Source organism: Monodelphis domestica, chromosome 1 (genome assembly GCF_027887165.1).
Source record: "Monodelphis domestica isolate mMonDom1 chromosome 1, mMonDom1.pri, whole genome shotgun sequence".
NCBI lineage: Eukaryota > Metazoa > Chordata > Mammalia > Didelphimorphia > Didelphidae > Monodelphis > Monodelphis domestica.
This window is the reverse complement of record NC_077227.1, coordinates 199,758,857-199,775,526: the sequence shown is the minus strand read 5'-3', so window position 1 is coordinate 199,775,526 and position 16,670 is coordinate 199,758,857. Positions and strand designations below refer to the sequence as shown.

At 37.9% G+C, this 16,670-nt stretch overlaps 1 long non-coding RNA gene across 1 annotated transcript in view; it reads right to left on the bottom strand.

The window, feature by feature from the left end:
• Positions 1-16,157, bottom strand: part of LOC130456278 (uncharacterized) — a 46,978-nt gene extending 30,821 nt beyond the window's left edge. The window contains exons 1-2 of the long non-coding RNA XR_008914892.1: positions 15,301-16,157; positions 4,916-4,984 (exon numbers count right to left, since the gene is read on the bottom strand). This is a non-coding gene — a long non-coding RNA (uncharacterized LOC130456278). The remainder of the gene's footprint in view (positions 1-4,915; positions 4,985-15,300) is intronic.
• Positions 16,158-16,670: the final 513 nt, after the last annotated feature.

Below are 16,670 nucleotides of genomic sequence, written 5' to 3'. Positions count from 1 at the left end.
TTGGCTTCAAGAAGGAGTAAGATTCAAGAAGGAACTGGGCTTCAAGAAGAAAGACAGCTTTAAGAAGAAAGTTGACCTCAGGAGTCATCTTCAGTCATTGTCTTGATCTACCTCTTGGAGGGAACTTGGATTAGTGAATATCTGACTTTCCTTTCCTGTATTCTAGAGAGAGTTTAATTCTGACTGAAGGTCATCAAGTCCTGGCTGAGTCAGGCACTGGAGAAATATTTAGATAGATAGGCTAAATATCTTCTTTACCTTTCTATATTTCTATGCTTTCACTCTTTCCACCTCTTTTGTAAATAAAATCTATTAAAAGTCATTTCAACTTTGAGCAATGAAACCTTAAATCAGCAACTACTATATTATTTATACTTTCATATGTTTTAGTCAAACCATTAAAACTTAATTCCTACATATTTTATAGAAATAAAGATAGTACATGGAGGAAATATCATGGTACACACACACACACACACACACACACACACACACACACAAAACCAAGAACCTACCAAATATGTAATAATTGATTTGGCTTCCCATTCCACACACTGTTATTCAAGTTTCTCACTTTTTTTCCTTTCAAAAAATAAATTCATTGGAATAGTACCTATTAAAATATTTATAAATATGAGATGGTTTGATAGTAAAAAAAAAACATAAGCTAGAATGTGGGTCGGAGTAAGAGGGCTAGTGGAGGAAATATTGGTAAAGCAAAGAACCTAGTTAGGAAAACTATATTCCATGTCCCATCCCTATGCGGCAATGACCAATGGACATCTGCTAAGCCAGGTTATTGGACAAGTAGATAGTTAGGCTAAAGGCTGATAGTTTTTGAAATTAAGAGGTTGCTTGATTATTGTCTTTCATACTCAAATAGGACCAAAATGCCATTACTATATCAGGGTCAATGTTCATTGTATTCAACAGTGGCTGATTAGACCAAAACAAGCTTGGAAAGTTGGGTACAAATAGACATATTATACCCAGTACTAGGGATGGAAAATGGAAAGAAGGCTGTAACCCCAGTCTGATGTCAAAATCAATAATATTTGTGAATGCCTTGAGGGGCAGCCAGAATAAAGATGTTGAGAGTATAGAATTTGGTCAAAAGGGTCCAATATGAATGGCCTAGAAAGGATCAAATAAGTAATGACATGATCAGAACAAGCCCAATTCAAAATATTAGAGCAGCAATATAGGTTTAAGAGTTTAGACTAGTTGTGTCCAAAAGAGATAAAGGCAAAAGAGGACCAGGAGCCACAAGTAAACAAATATTTGTTGTAACATGGTAGAGCAGGAAAGTATGTTAGATTTGGAATCAGAACACTTTGGGTCAAAACTTGGCTTTGATATTGGCTACTTGTGTGGCCTTGGGCACATGGCTTAAACTTTCTTCATTGGAACTCCAAAGTCTTCTCTAGCTCTAAATTTGTGACCCTTATATTCTATGATTTTGCCTAAAGTCACTTAGTTATTTTGGTCATTTGTGCCTAGATCCCAGGTCTTCAAACTTCCATTTTAGGTCATGGAGCCTTAAAATCACTTCTTTATTCCATTTCAATACAACACGGTTGCTGCAGGCCTGCCTGAAATAAGAAAATTCATTTATTGAAATAAGAACGAGTCTTTACAGGTGGATAGAACGCTAGGACTAGAGTAAGGAAGATTTGACACTAGGCACGTTACTTAACTTCTGCCTTCCTCAGTTGCTTCAACTCCAAAATGTATAATTACCATCTGCTTTTCAGAGTAGTTATGAGGATCAAATGAGAAAAATATTTGTAAAGAAATGAACACAGTGTCTGGAACATAGTTGGTGCTTAATAATACTTGGGGTCATTTTCCTCATTTTGTAACAACCACCATGTGCTAAACAAAATGGGGTTCAGTCATTTCAGTCTTGTCCAATTCTTCATGACTCCATTTGGGATTTCCTTGACAAATGGTTTGCCATTTCCTTCTCCAGTTTTTTTTTATGATGGTGGGAACTAAGGCAAATAGGGTTAAGTCATTTGGCCAGAATTAAAATAGCTATAAAGTGTCTGAGGCCATATTAAAACTCAGGCAGATGAGTCTTTCCAACCACAGACCTGGTACTCTATCCACTGAGCCATCTTGCTTACCAGGAGGATCATAAAGAAAATCAAAAGACCCCAAAATGACTTCTAACTCAAAGTCAAATGCATGGCTGTTTTTGAAGTTTTATTATATCACTTCTCCTCAGAGGAATGTATCCTTCTTAAGGCAGGGCTTTAGGTTGGGGAATTTGGTTGACTCTGGAGAAAGGGCAAATGGAGGTTGATTACTATGAGTGTTATTTTCAATTTTTTGAAATTCTTATAACAATAAGACTTTTAAAAGCTAGTTTTGTTATTAATAAAAACTATAGCCTCAGACACTTCCCAGCTGTGTGACCCTGGGCAAGTCACTTGACCCCTATTGCCTAGTCCTTACCACTCTTCTGCCTTGGAGCCAATACACAGTATTGACTCCAAGATGGAAGGTAAGGGTTTAAAAACAAACAAACAAACAAACAAACAAACAAAAAAACTATAAACTCCCTTAAGAGCCAGGACCAACTAAGAAAGGGAGTGGAGAAAGAAAGTGGGCAACAGAAGTAAATAAACATAGAAGAAGCAGAATGGGACAGAATAGGATGACTTCTAAGGATCCTTTCAGATTTAAATCTATGATCCTACATTTAAAGGAAGGTAGATAATAGCATAGATGGCTCAGTGGATAGATCAACCAGTCTGGAGTCAAGAGAACCTGAGTTCAAATCCACCCCAGACATTTACTAGATGTATGACCTGGACATGTCATTTAACTTCTTTTTGTCTCAGTTCCTCATCTGTAAAATGGGGATGCACTAGAAAAAGAAATGGGAAACCACTCTAGTATCTTTGCTAAGAAGATCATTGAGTAAGAAACTATCGAATGACTGAACAACATGGTGGCCTCATGGATAGCTTGACTTGGTGTCAGGATAACTTGAGTCTGAATTCTGCCTTAGTCACTAACTAGCTTTGTAACCCTGGGCAAGTCACTTGACCCAATTGCCTCATTGGTAAAATGAGAATGTAACAATAAATCAAACCTATTCCACAGTGCTTTTATCTCTGAAGACTAAATGAGATAACATATATAAAATTTCTTGCAAACAATTAAGCAATATACATACATGCTAGTTATTATCCTGTGAAGAAGAATAAAAGAGTGTGTGTATATGTGTGCATGTGTGCATGTGTCTGTGTCAGTGTATGTGTGTGTTAAGGTGAAAAAAAGTTGAAAGAAAAAATGCTCTCATATATATCTATATATCGGGTGGGGGAAGACAGAGAGAATTTCTACTAGCCAGAGGAATTCAAGGTACTATCTTATCTGCTATGGAATCCAAGCTCTGGGCCTATGAACAAAATATGCAAATAGTTTTTCCAGATGTCCCTTCCCTGCCTAAGCTTGGTCCCAGCCTCACCCCCATACAGGGAGCCTGAGCCAATAATTGTCCATCTCTTTCTGGGCTCCTCACTGCCTCACTGCCTGCTTTCTGGCTACTGTCTCTCTCTTAGCACTTGTTGTCAATCCAAAAAAAAAAAAAAGGGAAAATTGAAGTTAAATCATTCTATTTGTTTATTTGGCAACAAACTTTCACCGAAAAAATGTCCTTGGCCTTTGACAAAGCCGATTCAGAGATGCCTCCGTCTGTTTTAAATAGGCCACAAATTGTAGCACAGAAATGAGAACCCTCTGCCAGAAGCCAATTTGCTAAATAAACCTATATTAAGGGAGAGAGCCTGGGGTGATTCAAATGCATGGGTGTTTTTGAAATTTTATTATATCATTTAGCCTCAGAGGAATGTATTCCTTTTAAGGCAGGACTTTAGGTTTGGGAATTTGGTTGACTCTGGAGAAAGGTCAAGTGGAGATTCATTTCTCTGAGGGATTTTTTCAATTTTTGGAAATTCTTGTAGCAATAAGATTTTTTAACTAGTTTTGTTGTCTATAGAGACCATAAATATTGTCCAATACTATTTTAGACTCCTAGTCTAGATTTCTGAACTCTGAGATCTCTTGAAAGCAAGGAGAAAACAAGAATGGTTCCTCTCTTTTTTTAAGATGGAATATGTAGGCAAAGAGAAATGAAATAATTTTCCCAAAGATCATATAGCAAATTGGAACAGAGCTGGACTTAAGATTTAGATTTCCAAAGTAAAAAATTTAGCTATGTAGAAAGCTGTATCTTTAAGACATCATCTGGTCTGACCTCTTCATTTTTTAATAAAGGAAAACTATATCCCCAAAAAAGAGAAATGATTTGTCCAATGGTATTCTGGTGCAGTGGATAGAGTGCAGACCTGGAGTCAGGAACACTTCTCTTCCTGATTTCAAATCTGGCCTCACTTGCTCTGTGACCTTGGGCAAGCCACTTAACCCTGTTTGCCTCAGTTTCCTTATCCATAAAATGGTCTGGAGAAGGAAATGGCAAGTCACCATTATCTTTGCCATGAAGACCCCAAATGAGGTCATATAGTCAGGCACAACTGAACAACAATAACAATACATTAAGTAATAGAGTCAGGATCTGAAGGTTACCTGATTCTACTTCCACTAACCATTCTATTAAATAATGCTGCCTGAGACAGAACAGAAGAAAATTGACCCCAAGAAGGAATTCCTACCCAAGGACCAAGCAGCCAAGTCAAATTTCCCTTTGAGGAAAAAAAGAGAATATGTAAAATTCAAGCAAGTATTTGAGTAAATAATTGAACTCCAATGTCAAAGGCCATAACAAGAACAAGAGGCATCCTTAAAACCTCCAAGGAGACAAAACATAAATATTCCAAAGATGGGTTCAAATCCCACTTCTGAAATGTAATACTGTCTATGGGTCTTTTGTTGAATTACTTACATCCTTAGGTTCCAATTTCCTCAACTGTAGGCAAGTCCCTTTATATCTCTGGATGTCATTTTTTTTCATCTGTAAAAGGAGAGAATTAGTCTATTCAGAATCCAAGATCCTTTGAAGCTTTAGAACTATGATCAGATCATCCTAATGGAAAAAAATAATAAAAATACAAGAAATTATCATTAGTTGTCAAATAATAGTATAGGTAATAAATGATAAGGATTAAGCTAAGAAGATTTTACAGAAGAAACAAAATTTGAGGTGTGTCTTAAAGAGAAGTAGGATTTTAAAAAAGGAGAAACCATCACCAATCAGGTCATAACTTTAAAGCTGGAAAAAAACATAGACCAATAATCCATATATAGAAGGAAACTGAATTCCAAGAAGAGTATCAAGTGACTGGTCCAAAGTCACATAGGTATTAGGGAGGGCCTTCCAGGTAAGGAGAATGATACCAGCCAAAATATTGTGGCTGGCTTCTGACTCACCTCATTTCCTTCCCCCAAAGACATGGGGAGCACCTAGGACTCCCCTCCAAATTCTCTCTGATGTTCATATGTGCAGTTAATGTGTATGTAGTTAATGACTCCTCATAAGGTACAAAGCTTCCACTACCAGGATCCCAAAAGCCATAATCGATTTCCTTTGTTTGTGAATTGTTTTTCATACCAATTGAGCACAAAAAATCTAGACAATCAAACCCAAAGCAATTTCAGTCATTAGATCATATATACATAGTACTGGACCTATGAGTTCAACTTATATGGCATCTATAATTTTATAAATGAAGACATAGAAATATCGAGTTGTAGGGTTTCAAAGTTAAAAAGATTTTATAAGTGATCCCACCCTAGCTTCTTATTACCTTACAACATGTGAGTCACCAAGTCAGTTCACTCCTTGGGCATCAGTTTCCCTATCTGTTTAAAGTGAGGAGGTTGAACTAGATGGCCTTCAAGGTTCCATTTAACTCCAAGGCTGTGATCCTAATGTGGCCTCAAGTTTGAAAATATTACTAGAAAAAAAAAAGTTATTGGGCTTTGGAGTTTGAAGTTTAACATATAGTTTAACTACTTCATTTTTCAGAAGAGAAATCTTAGATCCAAAAATGTTAAGAAATGCCTCAAGTAACCAGAACCCAGGTCTGCTAACTCCCAGTTCAAAGCAAAACATATGGATTGTTCTCTCACTCCCATTATGAGACAAGGCCTAGAAAAGTAAAAATATTTTTGGGGAATAGGTTTGAAATATCTTTTGGAACAGATTTCTAATCTGCAGCTGCCTCCCTTGTCTTCCTAAAATTCCTTGCCAGTTCTTGTCATTTTAACCAATGTTGAATATTTATGTTCAATAGGGACTTTGAGGTCATTTATAAATGTAGGAATATAAGATAAGGATAGACTGATTTCAAGGATTAATTAAAAGAAGGGGATTTTGATACAAGCCCTGGGAGAGGATTCTGGGAAGGAGAAAGGAATTGTGAGAGTTTGAACTGAAAATAATTGAACTTACTTCCTTCTTGGATTTCCTCTGAGTTGGAAGTAGATTGGACTCTCTGCCTGAATTTCCACCAAGTTGAAGTGTTTTGGTCTGAGAGATTTTCCCAAGATAGTTAACATTTTGTGGAGAAATTTTGGAATTCTTGGTAGAGAATTTATTTGGAGGAAACCATTTTTTTCCCAGAGTCCAGAGATCATCTACCAGTGGTCCATATACCAAGAAATCCACTCCGGCTAAGGTAATCCAAAGATTTTCATCAATTACTTTGGGTTACTTAGTGCAACCAAACTCAGGCTTTCCCTTTCTTTTGCTAATCACTAGTGGGAAGATTAGGACCTAGTCAGGTAGCTTGGGGGAGGGTTTTAGGTAGAATAGGGAGGAGTAAGCAGGGCCCAGAGAAGAAACAGAAGGCTCTCCTTTCTCTGGAGACTTAGAAGTTGGGTGGAGTTAGTTTTAAGAGTGTTAGGTTCTATCCATGTTTCCCTTATTCTCTGTATAAAATAAACTCTGTTTTTTAGAAGCTAAGGGTTTTGTGCTTTACTGGCCTTGGGAGTTCCTAGGTGGATTGTATATCTCACATCCCTCTAGGATAGTCCCCCACACACCACACACACACACACACACACACACACACACACACACACACACACACACACACATACAGAGAGAGAGAGAGAGACTAGACCTTAGATACATCATTTTTACAAATGATATAACTGAAGTCTATGAAAGTAAAGTGACTTGTCTAAAGTCACACAGATAGCAAGGTTTTGAATGCAGGTCCTCTGACTCCAAACCTACCCTTGTTTTATATGAAAGACTGAGGTCTCAAAAGTAAAGTAACTGCCCAAGTTCTAGTGTCAAAGACTCAGTACTCAGCTCCCCAGACTCCTAATCCACTGTTCTTTCAAATAAAGAAAAATTAGCAGTCCAACAACTCAGCCTGCCTCTAATATCTGGGTCCAGGCACCCTGACCAAAAAGCAGGGTGTGGGGACATGGCTGAGTTGCTGTCTCTGGGTGGTTTCAAGAGTTGAGTTTTCCATCAGTTTTTCTGTACCACGCCATGTCAGAAGTAGAACAGTCTGCCAATCCCAAATCCTAGCAAATGTCAGAGCTGTTTGGCTTGGGAAGGTCTAGTGCAGGGTGGCAAGACCTGGTTTGCAAATGAGAGGTCTCCTTTGCCCTAAGCCAGTTGGAGAAAAGGAATGATTGATGACAGGAAGAAGGGCAGAAAAAATTCCTGAGCCTTCCCCCTTCACACCTGTCTCAGACATCTGGGTGAACTAAAATAAATTCGAGACTGGCAGGAACTGGACATTTTCCTTGGGAGGTTTAGGGAGAAATTTCATTGAGGGAGGGAAGAAAGAAGGCAGGCAGACAATTCATTGCAGGTGCAACATCTGTTTTTACTTACAGCCCAGTAGAGGATAGACAAGTGGTCACTGCTTTCAGAGGCTCACAGGTCCATAGATGGAAAGCACTGTGGAGGTCATCTCATCCAATCCCTTCATTTTGCAAATGTTGATCATAGATTTAGAGCTGGAAGGGACCTCCAGGGCCATCTAGTCTCATTTTACAGAAAATGAAAGTTCCAGAAAGGCTAAAGGATTTGATTGAGTATTTAACTACCCCCCCAAAAAAATTGCTCACTTCCCAAAAAATGGACCAAAGTGTAGCCTGGTTTGACTGATGCTCAGACCTATATGTCATTTTGTATTTAGTCAGAGAAAAAAAGAGCTATGAAAAGCATTTGGTGTACAAGATAAGGAACCCAGTTTTTATCAAGAATCACAATCCTTTAATTCTGGACTAAGTAGAACAAAAAAGAATCTATGAGGCAATGTGATTAGTAATATCAGTAATAGATTCTGTCTGCTCACTAATGTAGAAATAAATTGTACTTTCATCCTGAATCAGTTAATTGGCCAACAAGTATTTATCATACAAAAATGTGTCTAGGGTATAGCTAGGTGGCTCAATGGATTGAGAGCCGGGTCTAGAGATGCAAGGTCCTAGGATTTCAAATCTGGTCTCAGATAATTCCTAGCTATGTGACCCTGGGCAAGTCACTAAACTTCTATCTAGCCCTTATCACTCTTCTGCCTTGGAATTAATACTTGGGATAGTATTGATTCTAAAAGAAAGGTAAGGGTTTAAAAATGTATCCAAAATATAGAATAATCAAAGATCTATCAGTGACCATGAGCAACTCACTGTCTCTGGAACTCAGTTTCCTTACCTGTAAAATGGGCCTTGAACTAGATGACCTTTAAGGCCTCTTCCAGGTCTAAATCTCTGAAACTGTGATCCCTCACTTTTGGCCAAGCATACACAACTGACCAATATGGTGCAATAATTAATTTCTAAGCCATATCAGTCATTATATGAATGATTTATTTCTAGATGAAAATCCATTGCTGGCACCACCATGCCTTCTGGGTGAAATGTGAAGTCTCAGGGAAGTTGGAAAAATGGGTTTACATAGTAGCAACATTGAATTGTTCACCCAATAGCATCAGACTCTCTCTCCAATAGTAATTCTTACCACTCAACCAACATCCCTTTTCCAAGATATTTCACTGAGAAAATTCCCTCCATTTATGCAAACTAGCAACTAGTCTTCAATGCAGGTTAATAAAGTTGGCTGAGGCACTGAGACCACTAGTTGCCTCCTTGAGTCAGAATAACCAACCACTCACAACTTCAGGTTGGGATGATTACACTGATTCACTGTATGATAGTGATAGTTTAAATGAGGTTAAGGTGACTTGCCCAGGTCTACACAGTCAGAACATGACAGAGGTTGGACTGGACCCAGGTCTCCTCTTCCTGATTCCAAGTGTAGCTCCCACTTTACTCTATCACTTGACTCATTTTATGGAGAAATCAAACTGGTTCATTATGAAAAGTTGTGGAGCAGTGTTCAAAACATATTAAAATTCCTTGAACCCCTTTCTACCCTTTCAAAATTATCTTGAGGTCTAGAGTTCAAGTTAAATTTTTAAAAATGAGCAACCAACCTGCCTCATGTATTAAATAAAACAGATTCATACTAGATGCTGGGGTTTTTTTGTCTCCCTAGATTGGTCCTATGAGAGTACTTATACCTCTAGGTTCACATACCCACAACCCCAGCTCCTCTGGATGTTAGGAATCTTTCAGATCTAGATACAGCACAAATTCTTCTCCCAGTTTGACACATATCTCTAGTTGTGAGGTCTGAGAAGTTGCTAAGGCTTTTGTGACTTTCCTTATGAGGAAAATTTTTCTCTTTGGGGAAGGGAGGGAGAGAGAAAGGGAAGAAGGGAGGAAAGAAGGGAGGGAAGAAGGTCTGGATGGAAAGAGGGAAGAAAAAAGGTGATGGACTGAGGCAGAGAAGGAAGAAGGTGATGGATAGGAGGGAGGGAGGAAGGAAGGAAGGAAGGAAGGAAGGAAGGAAGGAAGGAAGGAAGGAAGGAAGGAAGGAAGGAAGGAAGGAAGGAAGGAAAGAAGGAAGGAAGGAAGGAAGGAAGGAAGGAAGGAAGGAAGGAAGGAAGGAAGGAAGGAAGGAAGGAAGGAAGGAAGGAAGGAAGGAAGGAAGGAAGGAAGGAAGGAAGGAAGGAAAGACAATAAGAAGGGAGGAAGGGAGAAAAGGTTTTTTTTTTTAATTCTACAGTGGTCAAATACAAAAATGCATTTCTTATTCTGCATATCAATCATTCATGTCTTCATCATAAGGGTAGTGTTCCTCATCATCAGTGTTCTGAAATTATAGTTGACCATTTAGAAAATCAAAATTTGTAAATTTTCAAAGTTGTTCACTTTTTCAGCCTTAATATTCAAATATAAGTTATTCTTCTGTTTCAAGTTGATTTCACTCTGCTTCAGTTCATTGTCTTATGGTTGATAGTTCTTTTTGTCACAATAATCGTTCTTTTTTTTGCCTCTAATAATGATTGAGTGCCAAATTTTGTTCCTTATCTCCTTGTGTGTTTTTTAAAATCCTTACCTTCCATATTCAGATCAACACTGTGTATTAGTTCCTAGGCAGCAGATAAGGACTAGACAATGGGGATTAAGTGGCTTGCCCAGGGTCACAGAGCTAGAAAGTGTCTGAGGTCACGTTTGAACTCAGAACCTCCAGTCTCTAGGCCTTGCTCTCAGTCCACTGAAACACCTAGCTGCCCATATCTCCAGTGTTTTACAGAGTCTAATAGTGTTTAGGGAAGTGCATTCGGTTCAGAGATAAGGAGCAAGGGTTCATATCCTACTAGTGTTACTTATATCTAATAACCCTTCACAATACCTAGCAGAGTGCTGACCAAAGAAGTCTTTATCACATAATTAATTAGCATAACCACCCCAAGCTGAAGCTGCTAGGGGTTCAACAATATGACTCAGGGAAGCAATCAATTGGCAGGAAAGAGTTGGCAGAAGGAAGAAAAAAGAAAGAAGAAAGAAGAAGAAGAAGAAGAAGAAGAAGAAGAAGAAGAGAGAGAGAGAGAGAGAGAGAGAGAGAGAGAGAGAGAGAGAGAGAGAGAGAGAGAGAGAGAGAGAGAGAGAGAAAGAAAGAAAGAAAGAAAGAAAGAAAGAAAGAAAGAAAGAAAGAAAGAAAGAAAGAAAGAAAGAAAGAAAGAAAGAAAGAAAGAAAGAAGTAGGAAGAGGAGGAGGAGGAGGAGGAGAAAGATGAGGAGATATAAACAGTTTGTAAGGTTCTTTACACATATAACATTTAGTAGCTTATCCAAACTATTAAAGTTTTAAAATGCACTGGGTCTTTTGGAACACTTTATATAATCTCATTTTATCCTCACAGCTCTGGGAGGAAGTTGCTATTATTTCCACTTTATAGATAAGAAATTTGAGTTAAACAAAGATTAAGTGGCTTGCACTAAGACTTTTAGAACACACTGTATTATTTTATTTTATCCTTACAACCATGAGAAGCAAATGCTTTTCCCCCCTTACTTTACAGATGAGTAAACCAAGGCAAACAGAGACTAGGTGACTCAGCTAGGGGTCACATAAAGGTCAGATTAGAACTCATATCGTCTTTGACTCCAGGTCCAGTGTTCTAGCAGTTTTGTGTAGAAAATGAGGTTTGTGTAGAAACAATCTTTCTCTAAATTATTCCAATCATCAACACAAGTTGTGCTTACTTGTTACCCCACTCCATTACATGTATACAAAGCAAAGAATTCTCTTTTGTGTCTTTTTCCCTTGTGAGCTGCTATTAAGATAATGAAAAGAAGAGGGAAAAATAAGATGCCAAGCTCATGCTGCAATTTCTTCATCTCCTCACTGCATCCCACTAAGGACATCCAACCCCTGCACTATAATAATTGCTCAAACAATCTTTATAGATTCATTGATTTGATAAATAGGTCCTGTCCACTGTCTGACCAAAATTAGGTGGGAAAAACACTCTGGATTTAGAGTATGAGGACTTGTTTTCAAATCTCATCTCTGCTACAAAACTCTTAGATGACCTTAAATAGGTCATTTAATTTCTCTGAGATCCTTGTTTCCCCCTACATGAGTCATTTCTTAATCCTCTCAGCTATTAGTACCTATATGTAAATATATATGCACATATATATTTGTATATTATATTTACATATGGAATAATAATAATAGCTCATGTTCAATGATTTAAGATTTGCAATGCACTTATATTATCTCACTTGATGTTCACAATTATCCTATTTTTTAATCTTTATTTTTCAGATGAAGAAACTAAGAGCCATGCTTAGGGTCAGACAGCCAATAAGCATCTAAGACAGGATTCTAATTCAATTCTTACTGAATCCAAATTCTACTGTAATAATTTAAATTAATGTAATAATTAAAATGCTACATGTAATATTTAGAAATTAGTTTAATTAAATAATAGTAGTAAAAATTGTTGTGGACACCATTTATAATGAAATTAATTTTTAAGTCACAAGGATGATAGTAAGTTTTAACAATTTAATTTAATATTAATATAATATAAGAAAGAAATAAGGGAAAAAAGAAGTAGAAAATTTATTTCCTACCCTACCACTCTAAAGTCTGATCTGTAGAATTTCAACTTGCTCCCCACCAAGGTTCTGACATGAGGGTGTCTTCCATCCAAACCATCAATTCTGAATAGAGTAGTAGAATCAATCCCAGCAAACTCATGCCAAAAGCCCTCAATCTCCTCTACAGTCTCATCTTTTTTAGCCCTTTTCTCCACGTCTTCCTGTGTCTCTGAGCTAATCTCTCAGCTAATCTCTGAGCTAATCTCTCACATCTCAGGAACCAAACTCTGACTTGGATTGTAACCCTTAGTTTTGGGTCATGTTCCTGGGACTCTTAACCTGTGACCTCTGTTCGGAGCATTCCAGCCACCTCCCTAATGCTAGAGGCTTCTGCTGCTGCTGATTAGAATTTCTACACTTTCATCTTGGGTACTGTTTCTCAAGATGCTCATATAGGTAGTTTCCTGCATAGGCAGTTTCCAAGGTGACTACATCTCTCTTACCTAACTTCCTTTATCCTAGAAACACTGCCTACTGGTAATGAAGACTTACAATTTGTAAGTCTATCCCCAAAACAAAAATCTGTTCCATGAATGGCCCTTAGAGAGGAATCACAACATGGAAAATGAACCCTAGAGATGTTGTACTGGCACCAAACTATGTAGGCCTCCTAATCTAACATGGTGCCAAGAAGTGGTTTACAGAGATGGAAAACTCATTAGGCACCTTCCAACTTCTTTGTTCTCACCTTATAAAAGGTGGAAGAGAACATTTAAAACTAGCATCTGCCATCTTCCTTCCCTTACTCCTCCCAGACAAAACAAAGCAGGTACACCTATAAAAGTCAAAACAAAGAGACAGCTAGAAATACCTTCTCTGTGGCCACCCAAATGAATGGGACTATGATGTACTTTGACTCTACCAAAATTTCTGCTCGAGGATCCAAAGTAGACTGGGCAAAGGGACGGACAATCATTTGGATATAGAAAAATTAACAGATAGTAGTGAGTCCTATCCCCATTCCAAGGAATAAGCAAGATGCAACAGAAAAAAAAGTGGTGGCCCTGAAGTCAGGAGAAACTTAGGGCTCTAACTTTTGCTAAATGGGCAAAGCATTGAATCTCTCTGAGCCTCAATTTTTTCATCAATAAATTGGGGAAATAATATTTATAATAATCTACCATATTGGCAAAGAATTAGAAATTGTGGGGATGTCCATCAATTAGGTGTGAACAAACTGTGGTAGATGTGGGCAATGGAATACTATTATTGTACTCCAAGAAATGATAAGCAAGATGATTTCAGAAAAAGCTGGAAAGATCTGCAAGAACTAATGCAGAGTGAAATAAGCCAAACAGGGAGAAATTAACATTGTACATGGTAACAGCAATATTGGATGATGACTATCTGTAAAAACTTGGCTACTCTCAGCAATGCAATGATCTGAGACAATCCTGAAAGACTTCTGACCAGTAATGTTATCCACCTCCAGAGAAAGAACTATTGGAGTTGTCTTTCCCATCAGTGTATTTATGGTTTTATTTTGGGAGTTTGGTTATATATGAGTTTGCTCTTACAACAATGACCAATATAGAACTGTGTTTTATATGACAATAAAAAATTAAAATATAAATGAATTAATTAAAATTTAATAAATTAAATCTACCTTATAAAGTTGTGAAGGATGTTCATTATTGCTATTATTCTACTAGCTCTTCCCCAAACTTTTTTTTTCTTTTTTTTCTAAAATTTCTTACCTTCTTAGTATAAATTCTATGACAGAAGAATGGCAAGGATTAGGCAATTGGAATTGTGACCTGCCCAGGGTCACACAACTAAGACTAGATCTGAACCCAGGTTCTCCTGACTCTGGCTCCGACACTACTATTTCACCTAACTGCCCCTGCTCCTCCCATTTTTAAAATTTTGTTTTCCATATCCAATTCTGGTTTTGCTACAAGTGTAAAAGCCCTTCAGGATGACCTGGGCTAGAAAGGTGACAAGTGGGGAAACCAAGAGAAAGAACAGTAAAGACTAAGTGCCAAGAGCAACATAAGAGCCAGACACAAACTAAGGGTCAAGGGCAGGGATAATCCTGAGAATGGAGTCATTAGAATTTGTTTTGTTTTCCAGGTTTCCTTTAAAACAGCTCAGATCCTACCTTTTGTAGGAGGCCTTTCCCATTCCCTTCAGCTGCTAGTACCCTCCCTTTCTCAGAGTACCTTCCATCAACTAAGTATACATCTTCTACATATAAAGCTTGTGTTTCTCCATTAGATGTGAGCTCTTTGAGTGCAAGGATGATTTTTTTTTTTGCTTTCTTTGAATCCTCCTCGCTTAGCACTCTGCCAGGCACATAGAAAACTCTTCACAGATGATTATTACTAAACCATAGAGTCCCCAAGGCAGTCAAAGACAGAAAAGTTCCTAATGCACTAAAATATTCATGGAAGCACTTTTAGCTAACTGCTGGAAACAAAGTAGGGGCCTAATGGTCAAGCAAATGGCTAAACAAATTGTACATGTCAGTATGAGCTCTTTCAGCAGATAATAGCACCTCTGATGTGAGGGCTTGCCAAGCCCCTTTCAAGACCATTCATTCACCTTTGGTGTCCACCTTTTTCCCAACACTCGTGTATAATTTGCCTAACAGCTACACATCAGTAAAATTGTCTCAGCAGTTAACATAAACCAGATTAAGGCTAACCAACAGACCTCAAATCTGTCAGAAAATTAGGGGGATGTCTATCCCAAACATGGGAAGACTTCTCCTGAGGGAATGGAAGGATGAGAACAATTTGTTCCAATGACCATGGAGGTGACTGAAACATGAAAGATGCCAAGGTCTTCCACTGCATCCCAGGCCATAATGAGTTACCCTGACTTTTGTCTTGCCACTGACCTTGGATGACTCTGGAGAAGACAATGAGATTGATGACTTTGTGCAACTCTGCCTCACTTGAATCCAGTTCACACTCAAAGTCCAGGCATCACTCTGTAATGTAATTGGTCCTCTTTGAAATGAAGGAAGAACAACAATATGACTGTACTGAAATTTGACTGTGCCATAAGAAAACTTATATGAATTGATACAAAGTAAACTGAACCAACAATGCTTTATACATAATGACTATTGCAGTGTAAACAGAAAAATGAAGAAAACTGAAAACCTAACAACTATAATGATCATTTGACAATAGATAGGAGTTGTGAAAATGTACCTCCATTCTTTAATCACTGGTGTAGATTACTGGATGTATTGATAGGTTAAATTATTTTAACAAAGTACACTTTTATCTTTTAAAATCTTTGTTATGATGGCTATTCTCATTAGGAAGGGGAAAGGTAGTGATATATCCAGAAATGAATCTACTATTAAAAAGAAAATATATCAATAAAATAAAATGTTTTGATAGCTCTATTGTATATATGTAGATAAACTCTTCTAGAAATTCTCCCCATGAAATAGAGTTTAAAAGTCCTACAGTGCCTAAGGATGTTACATGTACCCATGTACATGGGATATATATCTTATTGTTACAAGCCCAGATGCTGACACAATTCCTTACTGCTTTTGGTCCCAAGGATGGCCCCAATCATCCTCTATTCACTGGAGAGACAATGGGGTTCAGCCTTCACCATCTCAAAAATATAATCTGTCCAGCTCTCAGGAGGGTCATGACTTACAAAAATGCTGAGATAGATCAAGGAGGGCTTGGCACTAGGACCCAAGCTATCAAAAATAACACTAGCTAGCATGTATGTAGTGCTTGAAGGTAAGCAAAATGCTTTAAACATATCTCCTTTTTGTCCTCAAAATAATACTGGAAGGTAGGAATTATTATTATCCTTACTTTACAGTTGAGAAAATCGAGGCAGACAATGATTAAGTGACTTGCCCAGGGTCACACAGCTATTAAATGTGAAGCCAGATTTGGAACCAGTCAGGTCTTTGTGATTCCAAGTCTAAGGCTCTATCCTTTACAACACTTAACTGCTAACAACAAAAGTAGCAGTGTGCTCCTCAAAGTCTAACACATCATCTCTCTTGGGGAGGGGAGGGAGCTAAAAGTCTAGTAGCAGAATGCCAGACAGAGTGTTGTTCAGTGTTTACTCTATGTGCCTGAGACTGTGTCAGTAGCTGTGAAGTTCTAATGGGAATCCTGAAATACCAGCCATTTGGGCTTTGGTGTTACCACTGATTAGGTTAGCACAGCAGTCAGCAGGATGAAATTGCTCTTCTGAATATAAGAGGTAGATGGCATAACATGA